Genomic DNA, 21,601 nt, shown 5'->3' with positions numbered 1-21,601 from the left:
AGGTTCCACTTTTTTGGGGCTATATTGCCATATTGGTGCTTATGCCCAAATATGCGATCCTGCCACATTTCCTGGCAGCGTGGATGCTATATAGGTGCGGTGGTTCAGTATACATGCCAGTGCTGGATAGGGAAGGGTTCTATATAAGTGCAGGTGCCATATAGTTGCGGAGGTTCCACTTTTTTGGGGCTATATTGCCATATTGGTGCTTATGCCCAAATATGCGATCCTGCCACATTTCCTGGAGCGTGGGTGCTATATAGGTGCGGTGGTTCAGTATACATGCCAGTGCTGGATAGGGAAGGGTTCTATATAAGTGCAGGTGCCATATAGTGCGGAGGTTCCACTTTTTTGGGGCTATATTGCCATATTGGTGCTTATGCCCAAAATATGCGATCCTGCCACATTTCCTGGAGCGTGGATGCTATATAGGTGCGGTGGTTCAGTATACATGCCAGTGCTGGATAGGGAAGGGTTCTATATAAGTGCAGGTGCCATATAGTTGCGGAGGTTCCACTTTTTTGAGGCTATATTGCCATATTGGTGCTTATGCCCAAGATGTGCGATCCTGCCACATTTCCTGGAGCGTGGATGCTATATAGGTGCGGTGGTTCAGTATACATGCCAGTGCTGGATAGGGAAGGGTTCTATATAAGTGCAGGTGCCATATAGTTGCGGAGGTTCCACTTTTTTGGGGCTATATTGCCATATTGGTGCTTATGCCCAAATATGCGATCCTGCCACATTTCCTGGAGCGTGGATGCTATATAGGTGCGGTGGTTCAGTATACATGCCAGTGCTGGATAGGGAAGGGTTCTATATAAGTGCAGGTGCCATATAGTTGCGGAGGTTCCACTTTTTTGGGGCTATATTGCCATATTGGTGCTTATGCCCAAAATATGCGATCCTGCCACATTTCCTGGAGCGTGGGTGCTATATAGGTGCGGTGGTTCAGTATACATGCCAGTGCTGGATAGGGAAGGGTTCTATATAAGTGCAGGTGCCATATAGTTGCGGAGGTTCCACTTTTTTGGGGCTATATTGCCATATTGGTGCTTATGCCCAAGATGTGCGATCCTGCCACATTTCCTGGAGCGTGGGTGCTATATAGGTGCGGTGGTTCAGTATACATGCCAGTGCTGGATAGGGAAGGGTTCTATATAAGTGCAGGTGCCATATAGTTGCGGAGGTTCCACTTTTTTGGGGCTATATTGCCATATTGGTGCTCATGCCCAAAATATGCGATCCTGCCACATTTCCTGCAGCGTGGATGCTATATAGGTGCGGTGGTTCAGTATACATGCCAGTGCTGGATAGGGAAGGGTTCTATATAAGTGCAGGTGCCATATAGTTGCGGAGGTTCCACTTTTTTGGGGCTATATTGCCATATTGGTGCTTATGCCCAAAATATGCGATCCTGCCACATTTCCTGGAGCGTGGATGCTATATAGGTGCGGTGGTTCAGTATACATGCCAGTGCTGGATAGGGAAGGGTTCTATATAAGTGCAGGTAGCCATATAGTTGCGGAGGTTCCACTTTTTTGGGGCTATATTGCCATATTGGTGCTATTGCCAAGATGTGCGATCCTGCCACATTTCCTGGAGCGTGGGGCTATATAGGTGCGGTGGTTCAGTATACATGCCAGTGCTGGATAGGGAAGGGTTCTATATAAGTGCAGGTGCCATATAGTTGCGGAGGTTCCACTTTTTTGGGGCTATATTGCCATATTGGTGCTTATGCCCAAATATGCGATCCTGCCACATTTCCTGGCAGCGTGGATGCTATATAGGTGCGGTGGTTCAGTATACATGCCAGTGCTGGATAGGGAAGGGTTCTATATAAGTGCAGGTGCCATATAGTTGCGGAGGTTCCACTTTTTTGGGGCTATATTGCCATATTGGTGCTTATGCCCAAAATATGCGATCCTGCCACATTTCCTGGAGCGTGGGTGCTATATAGGTGCGGTGGTTCAGTATACATGCCAGTGCTGGATAGGGAAGGGTTCTATATAAGTGCAGGTGCCATATAGTTGCGGAGGTTCCACTTTTTTGGGGCTATATTGCCATATTGGTGCTTATGCCCAAAATATGCGATCCTGCCACATTTCCTGGCAGCGTGGATGCTATATAGGTGCGGTGGTTCAGTATACATGCCAGTGCTGGATAGGGAAGGGTTCTATATAAGTGCAGGTGCCATATAGTTGCGGAGGTTCCACTTTTTTGGGGCTATATTGCCATATTGGTGCTTATGCCCAAATATGCGATCCTGCCACATTTCCTGGAGCGTGGATGCTATATAGGTGCGGTGGTTCAGTATACATGCCAGTGCTGGATAGGGAAGGGTTCTATATAAGTGCAGGTGCCATATAGTTGCGGAGGTTCCACTTTTTTGGGGCTATATTGCCATATTGGTGCTTATGCCCAAATATGCGATCCTGCCACATTTCCTGGAGCGTGGATGCTATATAGGTGCGGTGGTTCAGTATACATGCCAGTGCTGGATAGGGAAGGGTTCTATATAAGTGCAGGTGCCATATAGTTGCGGAGGTTCCACTTTTTTGGGGCTATATTGCCATATTGGTGCTTATGCCCAAGATGTGCGATCCTGCCACATTTCCTGGAGCGTGGATGCTATATAGGTGCGGTGGTTCAGTATACATGCCAGTGCTGGATAGGGAAGGGTTCTATATAAGTGCAGGTGCCATATAGTTGCGGAGGTTCCACTTTTTTGGGGCTATATTGCCATATTGGTGCTTATGCCCAAAATATGCGATCCTGCCACATTTCCTGGAGCGTGGATGCTATATAGGTGCGGTGGTTCAGTATACATGCCAGTGCTGGATAGGGAAGGGTTCTATATAAGTGCAGGTGCCATATAGTTGCGGAGGTTCCACTTTTTTGGGGCTATATTGCCATATTGGTGCTTATGCCCAAATATGCGATCCTGCCACATTTCCTGGAGCGTGGATGCTATATAGGTGCGGTGGTTCAGTATACATGCCAGTGCTGGATAGGGAAGGGTTCTATATAAGTGCAGGTGCCATATAGTTGCGGAGGTTCCACTTTTTTGGGGCTATATTGCCATATTGGTGCTTATGCCCAAATATGCGATCCTGCCACATTTCCTGGAGCGTGGATGCTATATAGGTGCGGTGGTTCAGTATACATGCCAGTGCTGGATAGGGAAGGGTTCTATATAAGTGCAGGTGCCATATAGTTGCGGAGGTTCCACTTTTTTGGGGCTATATTGCCATATTGGTGCTTATGCCCAAAATATGCGATCCTGCCACATTTCCTGGAGCGTGGGATGCTATATAGGTGCGGTGGTTCAGTATACATGCCAGTGCTGGATAGGGAAGGGTTCTATATAAGTGCAGGTGCCATATAGTTGCGGAGGTTCCACTTTTTTGGGGCTATATTGCCATATTGGTGCTTATGCCCAAATATGCGATCCTGCCACATTTCCTGGAGCGTGGATGCTATATAGGTGCGGTGGTTCAGTATACATGCCAGTGCTGGATAGGGACGGGTTCTATATAAGTGCAGGTGCCATATAGTTGCGGAGGTTCCACTTTTTTGGGGCTATATTGCCATATTGGTGCTTATGCCCAAGATGTGCGATCCTGCCACATTTCCTGGAGCGTGGATGCTATATAGGTGCGGTGGTTCAGTATACATGCCAGTGCTGGATAGGGAAGGGTTCTATATAAGTGCAGGTGCCATATAGTTGCGGAGGTTCCACTTTTTTGGGGCTATATTGCCATATTGGTGCTCATGCCCAAATATGCGATCCTGCCACATTTCCTGGCAGCGTGGATGCTATATAGGTGCGGTGGTTCAGTATACATGCCAGTGCTGGATAGGGACGGGTTCTATATAAGTGCAGGTGCCATATAGTTGCGGAGGTTCCACTTTTTTGGGGCTATATTGCCATATTGGTGCTTATGCCCAAAATATGCGATCCTGCCACATTTCCTGGAGCGTGGGTGCTATATAGGTGCGGTGGTTCAGTATACATGCCAGTGCTGGATAGGGAAGGGTTCTATATAAGTGCAGGTAGCCATATAGTTGCGGAGGTTCCACTTTTTTGAGGCTATATTGCCATATTGGTGCTATTGCCCAAGATGTGCGATCCTGCCACATTTCCTGGAGCGTGGGTGCTATATAGGTGCGGTGGTTCAGTATACATGCCAGTGCTGGATAGGGAAGGGTTCTATATAAGTGCAGGTGCCATATAGTTGCGGAGGTTCCACTTTTTTGGGGCTATATTGCCATATTGGTGCTCATGCCCAAAATATGCGATCCTGCCACATTTCCTGGCAGCGTGGATGCTATATAGGTGCGGTGGTTCAGTATACATGCCAGTGCTGGATAGGGAAGGGTTCTATATAAGTGCAGGTGCCATATAGTTGCGGAGGTTCCACTTTTTTGGGGCTATATTGCCATATTGGTGCTTATGCCCAAAATATGCGATCCTGCCACATTTCCTGGAGCGTGGGTGCTATATAGGTGCGGTGGTTCAGTATACATGCCAGTGCTGGATAGGGAAGGGTTCTATATAAGTGCAGGTGCCATATAGTTGCGGAGGTTCCACTTTTTTGGGCTATATTGCCATATTGGTGCTATTGCCCAAGATGTGCGATCCTGCCACATTTCCTGGAGCGTGGGGCTATATAGGTGCGGTGGTTCAGTATACATGCCAGTGCTGGATAGGGAAGGGTTCTATATAAGTGCAGGTGCCATATAGTTGCGGAGGTTCCACTTTTTTGGGGCTATATTGCCATATTGGTGCTTATGCCCAAATATGCGATCCTGCCACATTTCCTGCAGCGTGGATGCTATATAGGTGCGGTGGTTCAGTATACATGCCAGTGCTGGATAGGGACGGGTTCTATATAAGTGCAGGTGCCATATAGTTGCGGAGGTTCCACTTTTTTGGGGCTATATTGCCATATTGGTGCTTATGCCCAAATATGCGATCCTGCCACATTTCCTGGAGCGTGGGTGCTATATAGGTGCGGTGGTTCAGTATACATGCCAGTGCTGGATAGGGAAGGGTTCTATATAAGTGCAGGTGCCATATAGTTGCGGAGGTTCCACTTTTTTGGGGCTATATTGCCATATTGGTGCTTATGCCCAAATATGCGATCCTGCCACATTTCCTGGAGCGTGGATGCTATATAGGTGCGGTGGTTCAGTATACATGCCAGTGCTGGATAGGGAAGGGTTCTATATAAGTGCAGGTGCCATATAGTTGCGGAGGTTCCACTTTTTTGGGGCTATATTGCCATATTGGTGCTTATGCCCAAATATGCGATCCTGCCACATTTCCTGGAGCGTGGATGCTATATAGGTGCGGTGGTTCAGTATACATGCCAGTGCTGGATAGGGAAGGGTTCTATATAAGTGCAGGTGCCATATAGTTGCGGAGGTTCCACTTTTTTGGGGCTATATTGCCATATTGGTGCTTATGCCCAAAATATGCGATCCTGCCACATTTCCTGGAGCGTGGATGCTATATAGGTGCGGTGGTTCAGTATACATGCCAGTGCTGGATAGGGAAGGGTTCTATATAAGTGCAGGTGCCATATAGTTGCGGAGGTTCCACTTTTTTGGGGCTATATTGCCATATTGGTGCTTATGCCCAAGATGTGCGATCCTGCCACATTTCCTGGAGCGTGGATGCTATATAGGTGCGGTGGTTCAGTATACATGCCAGTGCTGGATAGGGAAGGGTTCTATATAAGTGCAGGTGCCATATAGTTGCGGAGGTTCCACTTTTTTGGGGCTATATTGCCATATTGGTGCTTATGCCCAAGATGTGCGATCCTGCCACATTTCCTGGCAGCGTGGATGCTATATAGGTGCGGTGGTTCAGTATACATGCCAGTGCTGGATAGGGAAGGGTTCTATATAAGTGCAGGTGCCATATAGTTGCGGAGGTTCCACTTTTTTGGGGCTATATTGCCATATTGGTGCTTATGCCCAAATATGCGATCCTGCCACATTTCCTGGAGCGTGGGTGCTATATAGGTGCGGTGGTTCAGTATACATGCCAGTGCTGGATAGGGAAGGGTTCTATATAAGTGCAGGTGCCATATAGTTGCGGAGGTTCCACTTTTTTGGGGCTATATTGCCATATTGGTGCTTATGCCCAAGATGTGCGATCCTGCCACATTTCCTGGAGCGTGGATGCTATATAGGTGCGGTGGTTCAGTATACATGCCAGTGCTGGATAGGGAAGGGTTCTATATAAGTGCAGGTGCCATATAGTTGCGGAGGTTCCACTTTTTTGGGGCTATATTGCCATATTGGTGCTTATGCCCAAATATGCGATCCTGCCACATTTCCTGGAGCGTGGATGCTATATAGGTGCGGTGGTTCAGTATACATGCCAGTGCTGGATAGGGAAGGGTTCTATATAAGTGCAGGTGCCATATAGTTGCGGAGGTTCCACTTTTTTGGGGCTATATTGCCATATTGGTGCTTATGCCCAAGATATGCGATCCTGCCACATTTCCTGGAGCGTGGATGCTATATAGGTGCGGTGGTTCAGTATACATGCCAGTGCTGGATAGGGAAGGGTTCTATATAAGTGCAGGTGCCATATAGTTGCGGAGGTTCCACTTTTTTGGGGCTATATTGCCATATTGGTGCTTATGCCCAAGATGTGCGATCCTGCCACATTTCCTGGAGCGTGGATGCTATATAGGTGCGGTGGTTCAGTATACATGCCAGTGCTGGATAGGGAAGGGTTCTATATAAGTGCAGGTGCCATATAGTTGCGGAGGTTCCACTTTTTTGGGGCTATATTGCCATATTGGTGCTTATGCCCAAATATGCGATCCTGCCACATTTCCTGGAGCGTGGATGCTATATAGGTGCGGTGGTTCAGTATACATGCCAGTGCTGGATAGGGAAGGGTTCTATATAAGTGCAGGTGCCATATAGTTGCGGAGGTTCCACTTTTTTGGGGCTATATTGCCATATTGGTGCTTATGCCCAAGATGTGCGATCCTGCCACATTTCCTGGAGCGTGGATGCTATATAGGTGCGGTGGTTCAGTATACATGCCAGTGCTGGATAGGGAAGGGTTCTATATAAGTGCAGGTGCCATATAGTTGCGGAGGTTCCACTTTTTTGGGGCTATATTGCCATATTGGTGCTTATGCCCAAATATGCGATCCTGCCACATTTCCTGGAGCGTGGATGCTATATAGGTGCGGTGGTTCAGTATACATGCCAGTGCTGGATAGGGAAGGGTTCTATATAAGTGCAGGTGCCATATAGTTGCGGAGGTTCCACTTTTTTGGGGCTATATTGCCATATTGGTGCTTATGCCCAAAGATGTGCGATCCTGCCACATTTCCTGGAGCGTGGATGCTATATAGGTGCGGTGGTTCAGTATACATGCCAGTGCTGGATAGGGAAGGGTTCTATATAAGTGCAGGTGCCATATAGTTGCGGAGGTTCCACTTTTTTGGGGCTATATTGCCATATTGGTGCTTATGCCCAAAGATGTGCGATCCTGCCACATTTCCTGGAGCGTGGATGCTATATAGGTGCGGTGGTTCAGTATACATGCCAGTGCTGGATAGGGAAGGGTTCTATATAAGTGCAGGTGCCATATAGTTGCGGAGGTTCCACTTTTTTGGGGCTATATTGCCATATTGGTGCTTATGCCCAAATATGCGATCCTGCCACATTTCCTGGAGCGTGGATGCTATATAGGTGCGGTGGTTCAGTATACATGCCAGTGCTGGATAGGGAAGGGTTCTATATAAGTGCAGGTGCCATATAGTTGCGGAGGTTCCACTTTTTTGGGGCTATATTGCCATATTGGTGCTTATGCCCAAGATGTGCGATCCTGCCACATTTCCTGGAGCGTGGATGCTATATAGGTGCGGTGGTTCAGTATACATGCCAGTGCTGGATAGGGAAGGGTTCTATATAAGTGCAGGTGCCATATAGTTGCGGAGGTTCCACTTTTTTGGGGCTATATTGCCATATTGGTGCTTATGCCCAAATATGCGATCCTGCCACATTTCCTGGAGCGTGGATGCTATATAGGTGCGGTGGTTCAGTATACATGCCAGTGCTGGATAGGGAAGGGTTCTATATAAGTGCAGGTGCCATATAGTTGCGGAGGTTCCACTTTTTTGGGGCTATATTGCCATATTGGTGCTTATGCCCAAATATGCGATCCTGCCACATTTCCTGGAGCGTGGATGCTATATAGGTGCGGTGGTTCAGTATACATGCCAGTGCTGGATAGGGAAGGGTTCTATATAAGTGCAGGTGCCATATAGTTGCGGAGGTTCCACTTTTTTGGGGCTATATTGCCATATTGGTGCTTATGCCCAAAATATGCGATCCTGCCACATTTCCTGGAGCGTGGATGCTATATAGGTGCGGTGGTTCAGTATACATGCCAGTGCTGGATAGGGAAGGGTTCTATATAAGTGCAGGTGCCATATAGTTGCGGAGGTTCCACTTTTTTGGGGCTATATTGCCATATTGGTGCTTATGCCCAAGATGTGCGATCCTGCCACATTTCCTGGAGCGTGGATGCTATATAGGTGCGGTGGTTCAGTATACATGCCAGTGCTGGATAGGGAAGGGTTCTATATAAGTGCAGGTGCCATATAGTTGCGGAGGTTCCACTTTTTTGGGGCTATATTGCCATATTGGTGCTTATGCCCAAAATATGCGATCCTGCCACATTTCCTGGAGCGTGGATGCTATATAGGTGCGGTGGTTCAGTATACATGCCAGTGCTGGATAGGGAAGGGTTCTATATAAGTGCAGGTGCCATATAGTTGCGGAGGTTCCACTTTTTTGGGGCTATATTGCCATATTGGTGCTTATGCCCAAAATATGCGATCCTGCCACATTTCCTGGAGCGTGGATGCTATATAGGTGCGGTGGTTCAGTATACATGCCAGTGCTGGATAGGGAAGGGTTCTATATAAGTGCAGGTGCCATATAGTTGCGGAGGTTCCACTTTTTTGGGGCTATATTGCCATATTGGTGCTTATGCCCAAGATGTGCGATCCTGCCACATTTCCTGGAGCGTGGATGCTATATAGGTGCGGTGGTTCAGTATACATGCCAGTGCTGGATAGGGAAGGGTTCTATATAAGTGCAGGTGCCATATAGTTGCGGAGGTTCCACTTTTTTGGGGCTATATTGCCATATTGGTGCTTATGCCCAAATATGCGATCCTGCCACATTTCCTGGAGCGTGGGTGCTATATAGGTGCGGTGGTTCAGTATACATGCCAGTGCTGGATAGGGAAGGGTTCTATATAAGTGCAGGTGCCATATAGTTGCGGAGGTTCCACTTTTTTGGGGCTATATTGCCATATTGGTGCTTATGCCCAAAGATGTGCGATCCTGCCACATTTCCTGGAGCGTGGATGCTATATAGGTGCGGTGGTTCAGTATACATGCCAGTGCTGGATAGGGAAGGGTTCTATATAAGTGCAGGTGCCATATAGTTGCGGAGGTTCCACTTTTTTGGGGCTATATTGCCATATTGGTGCTTATGCCCAAAATATGCGATCCTGCCACATTTCCTGGAGCGTGGGTGCTATATAGGTGCGGTGGTTCAGTATACATGCCAGTGCTGGATAGGGAAGGGTTCTATATAAGTGCAGGTGCCATATAGTTGCGGAGGTTCCACTTTTTTGGGGCTATATTGCCATATTGGTGCTTATGCCCAAGATGTGCGATCCTGCCACATTTCCTGGAGCGTGGATGCTATATAGGTGCGGTGGTTCAGTATACATGCCAGTGCTGGATAGGGAAGGGTTCTATATAAGTGCAGGTGCCATATAGTTGCGGAGGTTCCACTTTTTTGGGGCTATATTGCCATATTGGTGCTTATGCCCAAGATGTGCGATCCTGCCACATTTCCTGGAGCGTGGGATGCTATATAGGTGCGGTGGTTCAGTATACATGCCAGTGCTGGATAGGGAAGGGTTCTATATAAGTGCAGGTGCCATATAGTTGCGGAGGTTCCACTTTTTTGGGGCTATATTGCCATATTGGTGCTTATGCCCAAAATATGCGATCCTGCCACATTTCCTGGAGCGTGGATGCTATATAGGTGCGGTGGTTCAGTATACATGCCAGTGCTGGATAGGGAAGGGTTCTATATAAGTGCAGGTGCCATATAGTTGCGGAGGTTCCACTTTTTTGGGGCTATATTGCCATATTGGTGCTTATGCCCAAGATGTGCGATCCTGCCACATTTCCTGGAGCGTGGATGCTATATAGGTGCGGTGGTTCAGTATACATGCCAGTGCTGGATAGGGAAGGGTTCTATATAAGTGCAGGTGCCATATAGTTGCGGAGGTTCCACTTTTTTGGGGCTATATTGCCATATTGGTGCTTATGCCCAAATATGCGATCCTGCCACATTTCCTGGAGCGTGGATGCTATATAGGTGCGGTGGTTCAGTATACATGCCAGTGCTGGATAGGGAAGGGTTCTATATAAGTGCAGGTGCCATATAGTTGCGGAGGTTCCACTTTTTTGGGGCTATATTGCCATATTGGTGCTTATGCCCAAGATGTGCGATCCTGCCACATTTCCTGGAGCGTGGATGCTATATAGGTGCGGTGGTTCAGTATACATGCCAGTGCTGGATAGGGAAGGGTTCTATATAAGTGCAGGTGCCATATAGTTGCGGAGGTTCCACTTTTTTGGGGCTATATTGCCATATTGGTGCTTATGCCCAAAGATGTGCGATCCTGCCACATTTCCTGGAGCGTGGATGCTATATAGGTGCGGTGGTTCAGTATACATGCCAGTGCTGGATAGGGAAGGGTTCTATATAAGTGCAGGTGCCATATAGTTGCGGAGGTTCCACTTTTTTGGGGCTATATTGCCATATTGGTGCTTATGCCCAAATATGCGATCCTGCCACATTTCCTGGAGCGTGGATGCTATATAGGTGCGGTGGTTCAGTATACATGCCAGTGCTGGATAGGGAAGGGTTCTATATAAGTGCAGGTGCCATATAGTTGCGGAGGTTCCACTTTTTTGGGGCTATATTGCCATATTGGTGCTTATGCCCAAATATGCGATCCTGCCACATTTCCTGGAGCGTGGATGCTATATAGGTGCGGTGGTTCAGTATACATGCCAGTGCTGGATAGGGAAGGGTTCTATATAAGTGCAGGTGCCATATAGTTGCGGAGGTTCCACTTTTTTGGGGCTATATTGCCATATGGTGCTTATGCCCAAATATGCGATCCTGCCACATTTCCTGGAGCGTGGATGCTATATAGGTGCGGTGGTTCAGTATACATGCCAGTGCTGGATAGGGAAGGGTTCTATATAAGTGCAGGTGCCATATAGTTGCGGAGGTTCCACTTTTTTGGGGCTATATTGCCATATTGGTGCTTATGCCCAAATATGCGATCCTGCCACATTTCCTGGCAGCGTGGATGCTATATAGGTGCGGTGGTTCAGTATACATGCCAGTGCTGGATAGGGAAGGGTTCTATATAAGTGCAGGTGCCATATAGTTGCGGAGGTTCCACTTTTTTGGGGCTATATTGCCATATTGGTGCTTATGCCCAAAATATGCGATCCTGCCACATTTCCTGGAGCGTGGATGCTATATAGGTGCGGTGGTTCAGTATACATGCCAGTGCTGGATAGGGAAGGGTTCTATATAAGTGCAGGTGCCATATAGTTGCGGAGGTTCCACTTTTTTGGGGCTATATTGCCATATTGGTGCTTATGCCCAAGATGTGCGATCCTGCCACATTTCCTGGAGCGTGGATGCTATATAGGTGCGGTGGTTCAGTATACATGCCAGTGCTGGATAGGGAAGGGTTCTATATAAGTGCAGGTGCCATATAGTTGCGGAGGTTCCACTTTTTTGGGGCTATATTGCCATATTGGTGCTTATGCCCAAGATGTGCGATCCTGCCACATTTCCTGGAGCGTGGATGCTATATAGGTGCGGTGGTTCAGTATACATGCCAGTGCTGGATAGGGAAGGGTTCTATATAAGTGCAGGTGCCATATAGTTGCGGAGGTTCCACTTTTTTGGGGCTATATTGCCATATTGGTGCTTATGCCCAAATATGCGATCCTGCCACATTTCCTGGAGCGTGGATGCTATATAGGTGCGGTGGTTCAGTATACATGCCAGTGCTGGATAGGGAAGGGTTCTATATAAGTGCAGGTGCCATATAGTTGCGGAGGTTCCACTTTTTTGGGGCTATATTGCCATATTGGTGCTTATGCCCAAGATGTGCGATCCTGCCACATTTCCTGGAGCGTGGGTGCTATATAGGTGCGGTGGTTCAGTATACATGCCAGTGCTGGATAGGGAAGGGTTCTATATAAGTGCAGGTGCCATATAGTTGCGGAGGTTCCACTTTTTTGGGGCTATATTGCCATATTGGTGCTTATGCCCAAAATATGCGATCCTGCCACATTTCCTGGAGCGTGGATGCTATATAGGTGCGGTGGTTCAGTATACATGCCAGTGCTGGATAGGGAAGGGTTCTATATAAGTGCAGGTGCCATATAGTTGCGGAGGTTCCACTTTTTTGGGGCTATATTGCCATATTGGTGCTTATGCCCAAGATGTGCGATCCTGCCACATTTCCTGGAGCGTGGATGCTATATAGGTGCGGTGGTTCAGTATACATGCCAGTGCTGGATAGGGAAGGGTTCTATATAAGTGCAGGTGCCATATAGTTGCGGAGGTTCCACTTTTTTGGGGCTATATTGCCATATTGGTGCTTATGCCCAAGATGTGCGATCCTGCCACATTTCCTGGAGCGTGGATGCTATATAGGTGCGGTGGTTCAGTATACATGCCAGTGCTGGATAGGGAAGGGTTCTATATAAGTGCAGGTGCCATATAGTTGCGGAGGTTCCACTTTTTTGGGGCTATATTGCCATATTGGTGCTTATGCCCAAGATGTGCGATCCTGCCACATTTCCTGGAGCGTGGATGCTATATAGGTGCGGTGGTTCAGTATACATGCCAGTGCTGGATAGGGAAGGGTTCTATATAAGTGCAGGTGCCATATAGTTGCGGAGGTTCCACTTTTTTGGGGCTATATTGCCATATTGGTGCTTATGCCCAAATATGCGATCCTGCCACATTTCCTGGAGCGTGGATGCTATATAGGTGCGGTGGTTCAGTATACATGCCAGTGCTGGATAGGGAAGGGTTCTATATAAGTGCAGGTGCCATATAGTTGCGGAGGTTCCACTTTTTTGGGGCTATATTGCCATATTGGTGCTTATGCCCAAGATGTGCGATCCTGCCACATTTCCTGGAGCGTGGATGCTATATAGGTGCGGTGGTTCAGTATACATGCCAGTGCTGGATAGGGAAGGGTTCTATATAAGTGCAGGTGCCATATAGTTGCGGAGGTTCCACTTTTTTGGGGCTATATTGCCATATTGGTGCTTATGCCCAAATATGCGATCCTGCCACATTTCCTGGAGCGTGGATGCTATATAGGTGCGGTGGTTCAGTATACATGCCAGTGCTGGATAGGGAAGGGTTCTATATAAGTGCAGGTGCCATATAGTTGCGGAGGTTCCACTTTTTTGGGGCTATATTGCCATATTGGTGCTTATGCCCAAGATGTGCGATCCTGCCACATTTCCTGGAGCGTGGATGCTATATAGGTGCGGTGGTTCAGTATACATGCCAGTGCTGGATAGGGAAGGGTTCTATATAAGTGCAGGTGCCATATAGTTGCGGAGGTTCCACTTTTTTGGGGCTATATTGCCATATTGGTGCTTATGCCCAAAATATGCGATCCTGCCACATTTCCTGGAGCGTGGGTGCTATATAGGTGCGGTGGTTCAGTATACATGCCAGTGCTGGATAGGGAAGGGTTCTATATAAGTGCAGGTGCCATATAGTTGCGGAGGTTCCACTTTTTTGGGGCTATATTGCCATATTGGTGCTTATGCCCAAAGATGTGCGATCCTGCCACATTTCCTGGAGCGTGGATGCTATATAGGTGCGGTGGTTCAGTATACATGCCAGTGCTGGATAGGGAAGGGTTCTATATAAGTGCAGGTGCCATATAGTTGCGGAGGTTCCACTTTTTTGGGGCTATATTGCCATATTGGTGCTTATGCCCAAATATGCGATCCTGCCACATTTCCTGGAGCGTGGATGCTATATAGGTGCGGTGGTTCAGTATACATGCCAGTGCTGGATAGGGAAGGGTTCTATATAAGTGCAGGTGCCATATAGTTGCGGAGGTTCCACTTTTTTGGGGCTATATTGCCATATTGGTGCTTATGCCCAAGATGTGCGATCCTGCCACATTTCCTGGAGCGTGGATGCTATATAGGTGCGGTGGTTCAGTATACATGCCAGTGCTGGATAGGGAAGGGTTCTATATAAGTGCAGGTGCCATATAGTTGCGGAGGTTCCACTTTTTTGGGGCTATATTGCCATATTGGTGCTTATGCCCAAGATGTGCGATCCTGCCACATTTCCTGGAGCGTGGGTGCTATATAGGTGCGGTGGTTCAGTATACATGCCAGTGCTGGATAGGGAAGGGTTCTATATAAGTGCAGGTGCCATATAGTTGCGGAGGTTCCACTTTTTTGGGGCTATATTGCCATATTGGTGCTTATGCCCAAAATATGCGATCCTGCCACATTTCCTGGAGCGTGGATGCTATATAGGTGCGGTGGTTCAGTATACATGCCAGTGCTGGATAGGGAAGGGTTCTATATAAGTGCAGGTGCCATATAGTTGCGGAGGTTCCACTTTTTTGGGGCTATATTGCCATATTGGTGCTTATGCCCAAGATGTGCGATCCTGCCACATTTCCTGGAGCGTGGATGCTATATAGGTGCGGTGGTTCAGTATACATGCCAGTGCTGGATAGGGAAGGGTTCTATATAAGTGCAGGTGCCATATAGTTGCGGAGGTTCCACTTTTTTGGGGCTATATTGCCATATTGGTGCTTATGCCCAAATATGCGATCCTGCCACATTTCCTGGAGCGTGGATGCTATATAGGTGCGGTGGTTCAGTATACATGCCAGTGCTGGATAGGGAAGGGTTCTATATAAGTGCAGGTGCCATATAGTTGCGGAGGTTCCACTTTTTTGGGGCTATATTGCCATATTGGTGCTTATGCCCAAATATGCGATCCTGCCACATTTCCTGGAGCGTGGATGCTATATAGGTGCGGTGGTTCAGTATACATGCCAGTGCTGGATAGGGAAGGGTTCTATATAAGTGCAGGTGCCATATAGTTGCGGAGGTTCCACTTTTTTGGGGCTATATTGCCATATTGGTGCTTATGCCCAAGATGTGCGATCCTGCCACATTTCCTGGAGCGTGGATGCTATATAGGTGCGGTGGTTCAGTATACATGCCAGTGCTGGATAGGGAAGGGTTCTATATAAGTGCAGGTGCCATATAGTTGCGGAGGTTCCACTTTTTTGGGGCTATATTGCCATATTGGTGCTTATGCCCAAATATGCGATCCTGCCACATTTCCTGGAGCGTGGATGCTATATAGGTGCGGTGGTTCAGTATACATGCCAGTGCTGGATAGGGAAGGGTTCTATATAAGTGCAGGTGCCATATAGTTGCGGAGGTTCCACTTTTTTGGGGCTATATTGCCATATTGGTGCTTATGCCCAAAATATGCGATCCTGCCACATTTCCTGGAGCGTGGATGCTATATAGGTGCGGTGGTTCAGTATACATGCCAGTGCTGGATAGGGAAGGGTTCTATATAAGTGCAGGTGCCATATAGTTGCGGAGGTTCCACTTTTTTGGGGCTATATTGCCATATTGGTGCTTATGCCCAAGATGTGCGATCCTGCCACATTTCCTGGAGCGTGGATGCTATATAGGTGCGGTGGTTCAGTATACATGCCAGTGCTGGATAGGGAAGGGTTCTATATAAGTGCAGGTGCCATATAGTTGCGGAGGTTCCACTTTTTTGGGGCTATATTGCCATATTGGTGCTTATGCCCAAATATGCGATCCTGCCACATTTCCTGGAGCGTGGATGCTATATAGGTGCGGTGGTTCAGTATACATGCCAGTGCTGGATAGGGAAGGGTTCTATATAAGTGCAGGTGCCATATAGTTGCGGAGGTTCCACTTTTTTGGGGCTATATTGCCATATTGGTGCTTATGCCCAAATATGCGATCCTGCCACATTTCCTGGAGCGTGGATGCTATATAGGTGCGGTGGTTCAGTATACATGCCAGTGCTGGATAGGGAAGGGTTCTATATAAGTGCAGGTGCCATATAGTTGCGGAGGTTCCACTTTTTTGGGGCTATATTGCCATATTGGTGCTTATGCCCAAGATGTGCGATCCTGCCACATTTCCTGGAGCGTGGATGCTATATAGGTGCGGTGGTTCAGTATACATGCCAGTGCTGGATAGGGAAGGGTTCTATATAAGTGCAGGTGCCATATAGTTGCGGAGGTTCCACTTTTTTGGGGCTATATTGCCATATTGGTGCTCATGCCCAAATATGCGATCCTGCCACATTTCCTGGAGCGTGGATGCTATATAGGTGCGGTGGTTCAGTATACATGCCAGTGCTGGATAGGGAAGGGTTCTATATAAGTGCAGGTGCCATATAGTTGCGGAGGTTCCACTTTTTTGGGGCTATATTGCCATATTGGTGCTTATGCCCAAGATGTGCGATCCTGCCACATTTCCTGGAGCGTGGATGCTATATAGGTGCGGTGGTTCAGTATACATGCCAGTGCTGGATAGGGAAGGGTTCTATATAAGTGCAGGTGCCATATAGTTGCGGAGGTTCCACTTTTTTGGGGCTATATTGCCATATTGGTGCTTATGCCCAAGATGTGCGATCCTGCCACATTTCCTGGAGCGTGGGTGCTATATAGGTGCGGTGGTTCAGTATACATGCCAGTGCTGGATAGGGAAGGGTTCTATATAAGTGCAGGTGCCATATAGTTGCGGAGGTTCCACTTTTTTGGGGCTATATTGCCATATTGGTGCTTATGCCCAAGATGTGCGATCCTGCCACATTTCCTGGAGCGTGGATGCTATATAGGTGCGGTGGTTCAGTATACATGCCAGTGCTGGATAGGGAAGGGTTCTATATAAGTGCAGGTGCCATATAGTTGCGGAGGTTCCACTTTTTTGGGGCTATATTGCCATATTGGTGCTTATGCCCAAGATGTGCGATCCTGCCACATTTCCTGGAGCGTGGATGCTATATAGGTGCGGTGGTTCAGTATACATGCCAGTGCTGGATAGGGAAGGGTTCTATATAAGTGCAGGTGCCATATAGTTGCGGAGGTTCCACTTTTTTGGGGCTATATTGCCATATTGGTGCTTATGCCCAAATATGCGATCCTGCCACATTTCCTGGAGCGTGGATGCTATATAGGTGCGGTGGTTCAGTATACATGCCAGTGCTGGATAGGGAAGGGTTCTATATAAGTGCAGGTGCCATATAGTTGCGGAGGTTCCACTTTTTTGGGGCTATATTGCCATATTGGTGCTTATGCCCAAATATGCGATCCTGCCACATTTCCTGGAGCGTGGGTGCTATATAGGTGCGGTGGTTCAGTATACATGCCAGTGCTGGATAGGGAAGGGTTCTATATAAGTGCAGGTGCCATATAGTTGCGGAGGTTCCACTTTTTTGGGGCTATATTGCCATATTGGTGCTTATGCCCAAGATGTGCGATCCTGCCACATTTCCTGGAGCGTGGATGCTATATAGGTGCGGTGGTTCAGTATACATGCCAGTGCTGGATAGGGAAGGGTTCTATATAAGTGCAGGTGCCATATAGTTGCGGAGGTTCCACTTTTTTGGGGCTATATTGCCATATTGGTGCTTATGCCCAAGATATGCGATCCTGCCACATTTCCTGGAGCGTGGATGCTATATAGGTGCGGTGGTTCAGTATACATGCCAGTGCTGGATAGGGAAGGGTTCTATATAAGTGCAGGTGCCATATAGTTGCGGAGGTTCCACTTTTTTGGGGCTATATTGCCATATTGGTGCTTATGCCCAAGATGTGCGATCCTGCCACATTTCCTGGAGCGTGGATGCTATATAGGTGCGGTGGTTCAGTATACATGCCAGTGCTGGATAGGGAAGGGTTCTATATAAGTGCAGGTGCCATATAGTTGCGGAGGTTCCACTTTTTTGGGGCTATATTGCCATATTGGTGCTTATGCCCAAGATGTGCGATCCTGCCACATTTCCTGGAGCGTGGATGCTATATAGGTGCGGTGGTTCAGTATACATGCCAGTGCTGGATAGGGAAGGGTTCTATATAAGTGCAGGTGCCATATAGTTGCGGAGGTTCCACTTTTTTGGGGCTATATTGCCATATTGGTGCTTATGCCCAAATATGCGATCCTGCCACATTTCCTGGAGCGTGGATGCTATATAGGTGCGGTGGTTCAGTATACATGCCAGTGCTGGATAGGGAAGGGTTCTATATAAGTGCAGGTGCCATATAGTTGCGGAGGTTCCACTTTTTTGGGGCTATATTGCCATATTGGTGCTTATGCCCAAGATGTGCGATCCTGCCACATTTCCTGGAGCGTGGATGCTATATAGGTGCGGTGGTTCAGTATACATGCCAGTGCTGGATAGGGAAGGGTTCTATATAAGTGCAGGTGCCATATAGTTGCGGAGGTTCCACTTTTTTGGGGCTATATTGCCATATTGGTGCTTATGCCCAAATATGCGATCCTGCCACATTTCCTGGAGCGTGGATGCTATATAGGTGCGGTGGTTCAGTATACATGCCAGTGCTGGATAGGGAAGGGTTCTATATAAGTGCAGGTGCCATATAGTTGCGGAGGTTCCACTTTTTTGGGGCTATATTGCCATATTGGTGCTTATGCCCAAGATGTGCGATCCTGCCACATTTCCTGGAGCGTGGATGCTATATAGGTGCGGTGGTTCAGTATACATGCCAGTGCTGGATAGGGAAGGGTTCTATATAAGTGCAGGTGCCATATAGTTGCGGAGGTTCCACTTTTTTGGGGCTATATTGCCATATTGGTGCTTATGCCCAAGATGTGCGATCCTGCCACATTTCCTGGAGCGTGGGTGCTATATAGGTGCGGTGGTTCAGTATACATGCCAGTGCTGGATAGGGAAGGGTTCTATATAAGTGCAGGTGCCATATAGTTGCGGAGGTTCCACTTTTTTGGGGCTATATTGCCATATTGGTGCTTATGCCCAAATATGCGATCCTGCCACATTTCCTGGCAGCGTGGATGCTATATAGGTGCGGTGGTTCAGTATACATGCCAGTGCTGGATAGGGAAGGGTTCTATATAAGTGCAGGTGCCATATAGTTGCGGAGGTTCCACTTTTTTGGGGCTATATTGCCATATTGGTGCTTATGCCCAAAATATGCGATCCTGCCACATTTCCTGGAGCGTGGGATGCTATATAGGTGCGGTGGTTCAGTATACATGCCAGTGCTGGATAGGGAAGGGTTCTATATAAGTGCAGGTGCCATATAGTTGCGGAGGTTCCACTTTTTTGGGGCTATATTGCCATATTGGTGCTTATGCCCAAGATGTGCGATCCTGCCACATTTCCTGGAGCGTGGATGCTATATAGGTGCGGTGGTTCAGTATACATGCCAGTGCTGGATAGGGAAGGGTTCTATATAAGTGCAGGTGCCATATAGTTGCGGAGGTTCCACTTTTTTGGGGCTATATTGCCATATTGGTGCTTATGCCCAAGATGTGCGATCCTGCCACATTTCCTGGCAGCGTGGATGCTATATAGGTGCGGTGGTTCAGTATACATGCCAGTGCTGGATAGGGAAGGGTTCTATATAAGTGCAGGTGCCATATAGTTGCGGAGGTTCCACTTTTTTGGGGCTATATTGCCATATTGGTGCTATGCCCAAATATGCGATCCTGCCACATTTCCTGGAGCGTGGATGCTATATAGGTGCGGTGGTTCAGTATACATGCCAGTGCTGGATAGGGACGGGTTCTATATAAGTGCAGGTGCCATATAGTTGCGGAGGTTCCACTTTTTTGGGGCTATATTGCCATATTGGTGCTTATGCCCAAATATGCGATCCTGCCACATTTCCTGGAGCGTGGATGCTATATAGGTGCGGTGGTTCAGTATACATGCCAGTGCTGGATAGGGAAGGGTTCTATATAAGTGCAGGTGCCATATAGTTGCGGAGGTTCCACTTTTTTGGGGCTATATTGCCATATTGGTGCTTATGCCCAAGATGTGCGATCCTGCCACATTTCCTGGAGCGTGGATGCTATATAGGTGCGGTGGTTCAGTATACATGCCAGTGCTGGATAGGGAAGGGTTCTATATAAGTGCAGGTGCCATATAGTTGCGGAGGTTCCACTTTTTTGGGGCTATATTGCCATATTGGTGCTTATGCCCAAATATGCGATCCTGCCACATTTCCTGGAGCGTGGATGCTATATAGGTGCGGTGGTTCAGTATACATGCCAGTGCTGGATAGGGAAGGGTTCTATATAAGTGCAGGTGCCATATAGTTGCGGAGGTTCCACTTTTTTGGGGCTATATTGCCATATTGGTGCTTATGCCCAAGATATGCGATCCTGCCACATTTCCTGGAGCGTGGGTGCTATATAGGTGCGGTGGTTCAGTATACATGCCAGTGCTGGATAGGGAAGGGTTCTATATAAGTGCAGGTGCCATATAGTTGCGGAGGTTCCACTTATTTTAGGGGCTAGAGTGCCATATTGGTGCTTATGCCCAAAATATGCGATCCTGCCACATTTCCTGGAGCGTGGATGCTATATAGGTGCGGTGGTTCAGTATACATGCCAGTGCTGGATAGGGAAGAGTTTTATATAAGTGCAGAAGCCATATAGTTGCGGAGGTTCCACTTTTTTGGGGCTATATTGCCATATTGGTGCTTATGCCCAAAATATGCGATCCTGCCAAATTTCCTAGAGCGTGGGTGCTATATAGGTGCGGTGGTTCAGTATACATGCCAGTGCTGGATAGGGAAGGGTTCTATATAAGTGCAGGTGCCATATAGTTGCGGAGGTTCCACTTTTTTGAGGCTATAGTGCCATATTGGTGCTAGTGCCCAAATATGCGATCCTGCCACATTTCCTGGAGCGTGGATGCTATATAGGTGCGGTGGTTCAGTATACATGCCAGTGCTGGATAGGGAAGGGTTCTATATAAGTGCAGGTGCCATATAGTTGCGGAGGTTCCACTTTTTTGGGGCTATATTGCCATATTGGTGCTTATGCCCAAGATGTGCGATCCTGCCACATTTCCTGGAGCGTGGATGCTATATAGGTGCGGTGGTTCAGTATACATGCCAGTGCTGGATAGGGAAGGGTTCTATATAAGTGCAGGTGCCATATAGTTGCGGAGGTTCCACTTTTTTGGGGCTATATTGCCATATTGGTGCTTATGCCCAAATATGCGATCCTGCCACATTTCCTGGAGCGTGGTGCTATATAGGTGCGGTGGTTCAGTATACATGCCAGTGCTGGATAGGGAAGGGTTCTATATAAGTGCAGGTGCCATATAGTTGCGGAGGTTCCACTTTTTTGGGGCTATATTGCCATATTGTGCTTATGCC

The sequence above is a fragment of the Drosophila pseudoobscura genome, chromosome 5, assembly GCF_009870125.1.
Source record: "Drosophila pseudoobscura strain MV-25-SWS-2005 chromosome 5, UCI_Dpse_MV25, whole genome shotgun sequence".
Lineage (NCBI taxonomy): Eukaryota > Metazoa > Arthropoda > Insecta > Diptera > Drosophilidae > Drosophila > Drosophila pseudoobscura.
This window is presented reverse-complemented; position numbering follows the sequence as displayed.